We start from the raw sequence: 6,139 nt of genomic DNA, 5'->3' as shown, positions 1-6,139 counted from the left end.
TTTATGAAATTATAATACATTTATGTTAATATATATATTTATGTATATACAATATTTATAATAACATACTATATACATTTATGTAATATTATTATACATTACGTTACTTTTTTGTCGAGAATAAAATGTACTAAAATAAAAATAATTACATTAAAAGGTTATTTGCAGAATCATGAAAAAATTTGATGTTATATCAATTTTCATAAATTAATAATTTAATAAAAATCAAGTTGTGAATTATGAATTATATACAAATTTAAATATTTAGGTAATATTTAAATTAAATTTATATGTAATTATTTCGTGGCTACATGTAGTATAATTATGCATTGAATTATTTATTCTAATTAACTTAATTACATTTAACTATATATAATTATATTAACTTAATTTTACATTTAACTATACAATTATATTTAATATTAAATAAAATGTATTAAGAATTTTAAGCACGACCGTATATGTGAATACACAATCAAATATGATAAAGAAAGCCAAAGTCACATTTTTGGATGTTATAATACATTATATATTCTTTTATTAAATCAATTTTTTTCCAGTAATAATTGCGAACTAATAACAGGATTCAACCCAATCATTCTGAAAGGCTAATAATTCCCCCTAGATTAAATTAGAAAGAAAGAAAGAAAGTAAGTAATCCTGGCTGAAGTAATATTTTTCGCAATAAATTTCTTACTTTCTTTCTTTCGTTCTAATTTAATCTAGGCTTTATTAGCGTTTCGAAATGATTGGATTGAATCCGAATGTTATCGGCTCGCAATTACGTATGGAATAAATTAATTTAATAAAAGAATATATAATATTATTTGTAACATTCAAAAACATGACTGATCTTGGCTTTCTTTATCGTATTAAATAAAATGCATATTTTCAATTTACGTCAGTAAGCTATAATTTTATCAAAACTCTATTCAAAACTGATATTTACGGAAAAGCTTTACGATAATGCTAATATAGAGATTACTCACAATCAGTGATAGAGATGAGCGGAATGGATCTGGTCGGAAATTCACGTAGGAACTTCCGCTATAATCAGTTGCGCGCAAAATGAACGGTTCAAAAAATTGGCGACTTGGCGCTAATCGGATTTCTGCTCGTTAAATCGGAAAATCGCGTTATAACTCGGTTCGACGGATGCATGGTGGCAGGCGTTCTACCACTTTCAGATTTAAGAAGATCGATGGACTCGTAAACAACATTAACACGTAAGGACTGATGCGACCGTAAATTTTCGCCGAGGGTGACATTAGTCTCGAAGTCTCGAAATAGGAAGCTAACTGTAAGGTTCAGGATATTTCCACAGGATATTTCCACTCTCGAGCATACGATATTCGTTTTAGATGTACATTTGTTAGATGTACAAATAAATAATCCACTATTTTTTATCAAATTCAATATTTATTTTCAAAATATACCGATATGGTTTAATTATGAAATTAATTTTTTTTTATGTTTTTCTTCACCTTTCAAGCAAATTATATTCCGTTTGATAGAAAACCTAGTTTTTATTTGCGATTAATTTATCAAGAGGGATTACTTTCATCATTGGAATTACTTTCATCATTTCTTATTTCTTGGACATTTTTAAATTTCTTGTCAGACGAAGCGTGCTGCATCGACTGGAATAAATGATAAAATTTAAAGACGCTATGTCTAGCGAGTATATCGGGTGTGGTAAAATATTCTAGCTAAGTTGCAATAGTGTGTCTTTGACTACATGAAATGTGACCATGAGGCTCGACTTCATGTAGCGGAATTGATCAAAGACACACTATTGCAATTTGGTTGAGATATTTTACCACATTCGGCGTACTCGCTACACATAGCGCTTTTAGATTTTATCCTTTATTCCGGTCAATGCAACACGCTTCGTCTAATAACAAATTTAGAAATGTGGAAGAAAAAATATAATAAATTTTTCAAGTCAGAATCTTTAACTTGTTTAAAAGGTGGAAGAAAATGTTGAAAAATAATAGAGATTACTTTCATAATTAAACTATGACGATATGTTTTGATAAATATCGAATCTCATAAAAAACAGTGGATTATTTGTACATCTAATAGATAGACATTTAGCAATTTTTTATTTGCATAAAAATAGAAATTGAGATATTTTTCTTAGCTCTGAAAGTTTGATTACTTGAAAAGGCATGATTTTTTTTAGGTAAAGTTAAATTATAAAAATAAACACTCACTTTTTCTCAAACGATTTATAAGTCGCGTCAAATTTAAAGACCACTATGTGTTTTAATGTACCATGAGATATATTACTTTAATATTAATTTTAATATCCGGACAGCGCGAATATGTTAAGATTGAGAAGAAAAAATGACACAATTAAAATTGAGATCAGAAATCATTTTTATTCTCATAAATCTCTTAAAGAACTTAACTTTGAAATAAAATAAAAAAAAATTAAAAAACTTGAACATTAATATCGTTTTAATTAAAACATAAAAAAAGAGAAATCATCCGCTTTGCCTGACCCTCTTGGACAAAAGCGAATGGATCATTCGAACAATGAAATTTAAAAAAATTAAAAATCAATGGCAATCGTTACAAAAGTAGCAAATCTTATATGTATTGCAGCTTTCATTTGGTGCAATGACTGCACTGGATTCAGTCATAAAAAAATCATCATATTGCATTGTGGCGAAAAATAAACAAAAATGTAAACAAATATGTGCCTTTTGTACGCTCGAAAGATCATCTACCCCCTGTATTTCCAATATTTTCATTGTAATCATATATCGAGTAAAGAGAATGAATCATCTGCTTTGTCTCCACCCGCTTTGCTCAAAGGACCTACTTGGCGCGAATTTGGAAAGGTTAAAATAAATAAATTAAAACACCAAATAAAAAATTTTAACCTCGAATATACGAAAGACACAGAATTCTTATAAAAAAATCATTCACACTGATTAAGGAACAATTACAAATAAATTAGCTACGTCTATCTAAGGAAAAATTGCAAGAAAAGACTCAATTTTTTTATATGACTCTATTAAACATAAACGCAATATGTCGTTTTGTACTTTCATAGCGTCGGTTATTCCTTCAACTGAAGACTCAAAGCGCAATCTCAGATAGATAAGCGAAAATAAGAGATATTCGCTTTATCCAGGACATCCATTTTGCCCGGGGTTCCCTTACTGTTTAATTTTTTCAAAATTTATGTTAATATTTAACATTTAATGAAGTTCAATAGAATTAATATTTAAATAGAAATTTGTCTCTATCTAATTTTGTATATCATTTAATAAAAATAAATAGAATTTTGTTCATATAATTTTATATATATCTACCATTTAATAATTTATATTATGCAGCATATAAAATGTAGAATAAAATTCTATCTTGATTTTTGGATTATCACTGACAGATCATTAAAAGCGAGCTTTAAACTTATGATTATACGGAATAAAAAAGTAGAAAAGTAGAAAACAAGTTGAATATTCTTTTTCTGAATATACCGAAAAGTGGGCTATTGTATAAAATACAACGAAGGTTGTTCAACTCGGATTCTCGGGGTTTTAGAATCCGCTGGAGAGCATTGCACTTAACGCCACTAAATACGACCCGAAGATACGGGTTCTCGCCTTTCTAGCGCGGTCGACGCGGTCGAGAACCCACGATACGCTTTTGTCGTACACGAGATCGCGAGTTTAAGGCCCATTGCACATGCGAGACCACTAGGTAATCGGCCAATCGAGAGTGAACGAGCTTATCGCGCGCAACACGTACATATACCTGCGGACGCACACACACATACGATCAGATAATAAAGAGAGAAGAGGGCTCTTTATTTCGTATTCCGTTCTCGTGACCTTATTCGGGATCAACCGGTGCGAGAGAACCGCGCCGGATGAGGCGTTATTAATAATTGGGGCTTGATTAATCGAAATGAACGTTCTCGTTGTGTTCCCAATGCTTATATCGGTGTACTGTACACATGTGTTAATTAAATTCATTTTCAAATGGAACGTTTCGTGGAAAATAGTTATTAATGTTATAAAAAAAAAAAAAAAAGAAAAGAAAAGAAAAACATCTATGCATAGTACATATTCGAATTATTGAATAGAATTAGTTATTGACTTTGCCTCAGTAAAAATTATTCTTCCTCAGTTTAAAATTACTTTTTCTCAGTAAAAAATATCATACATTTCCTTTTTTTTTCCCATATGCTGAATAATTATCACTGAATGATATGAAGAGATTTTCAATTATGATTATATTTTGATTACTTTTTAATGAGAAGTTGAAGAACTTGCCAGATGGCCCCTTATCTTTCAATAAAAATTATTTTTTTCGTTAAAATTACTTTTCCTCAGTAAAAAATATCATATATGTTCTTGTTTTTTTCCCACATGTTACAATAATAATTGTCATTGAATAATTCGAAGAAATTTGTAATTGATTACTTTTTAATGAGAAGTTCGAGAACTTTCCAGGTGATCCTTTATCTTTCGATGAAATAAGCCGAACATTATTACACGTAATAATTTAAATAATAATCTACAATCGAAATTTGCAGCTTGCATAACAGTAGCACGCGGGCGCAACTCGAGACATGCAACAGACGAATTATCTACGTAGAATTAACTGAAACTGAGCCCCGGGGCTTGCCGTCTTTCCGACGCCGGCTTGCTCACGCGACGCTATTTTAATCTCGCTTTTGCTATTGCAAAGTCGACCGACCGACTTGCAAAAATTTCAACTTCACTCGACTGTAATTGCGGCGAGCGTCGACGTGTGATTTGTTGGTCGATAAATCGGAATCGCACGGCCCGCAGAAATCACTCGTTCCGTCTGATTGCTCGCGCGGATATCACTCGATCCGTTCCGCAACGGCAGCTTTAGAGGAAAAAAAGGGAGCAAAAAAGGAACAAGGCTGCAATGAGTTTTAATGGGGCTGTCGATTGCCACGCGTCGCTTCGATAACGCTCATTTTTCGCGATTGGTATGGAAATCGAGAGATCAAGACAAGCGGTGATTAATGCCTGCAAGGTCGTTAATCGAGGATAAGAGGGAGTTTCGCTATTACGGACTAAATAATTATTTCTTGTGTATTCATCTATCACGTTCCATCCCAATAACTTGTACTCTGTGTTTAAACGTTATAAATAATGACATAATGGCTTTATGGCTCTCGGAGCGCCTTTATTTACCTAAGATGGTTTGCCTATACTGTTTCATACAAGTGAAATGTGAGAAGACGCGACTGGGGAAAATCTTATATTCTTTTGTATATCTTCATTTACTGTACAATATTGTGTTCACGTCAGAAATTCACTGAGCGTGCAGATAACCGAATAATTTACCAGAAAAATGAATATTACAAAATCTAAAAAAGAAGATTCAGATATATATCAGCGCGACCTACTTCTGCTAAAATATCTTGAAAATTCTATTATTTAAATACTAAATCTAAAGTATTATATTCTTGATGACAACGCGAAGACGTGAATTATATGAATTTAGGAAGCAAGTCAGTGATGTAGTTTTTACCATCATATCAGTGACATTAATAAATAATCATAAATGTTCAACGCGCTGAACTCCTGAATGTAGTAAAGATTTCAGTGAAATTTTATAAAGTAGTGAAAAGAGGATCTATTTTTTAAACGAAAAAATTAAATATCACTGGACGACTAAGACAGTAAAATTCAGTTTAAGAAGCAAATTGATATAAATTCTGAGCATAGTTCCTATTTTATCAGAATCAGATTTACTTCATACAAAAAGAATTAAAAGCTAAATAAAAAAAGACATGAAAATAGTTGATGCCCAAATTAATGCGATAGGATGTAACCAATGTAACAAATGTAAACATAATTTATTGTGCTGCACGGCATTTTTATAATGGAAATTTGACGATGAATACGTTAAACGGATGGTTGCATCGAAAAAACATTTTTTTATGGTAAATAAATTATGCGATGAAATGCAACAGGATGCAAGACCGGAGCGTGTTTTACGATGCACCGAACGTCATCGGTTTTATGACACGGTGATTTATTAGGCGATATACATTACGTGTACTACGTGTCATATATATATTATTTTACGCGTACTTGATTGCGGCATTGTATAATGCTAATTAAAGTCTCGATCTCCA

Source organism: Atta colombica, unplaced genomic scaffold, assembly GCF_001594045.1.
Source record: "Atta colombica isolate Treedump-2 unplaced genomic scaffold, Acol1.0 scaffold233, whole genome shotgun sequence".
Classification (NCBI taxonomy): domain Eukaryota; kingdom Metazoa; phylum Arthropoda; class Insecta; order Hymenoptera; family Formicidae; genus Atta; species Atta colombica.
This window is presented reverse-complemented; position numbering follows the sequence as displayed.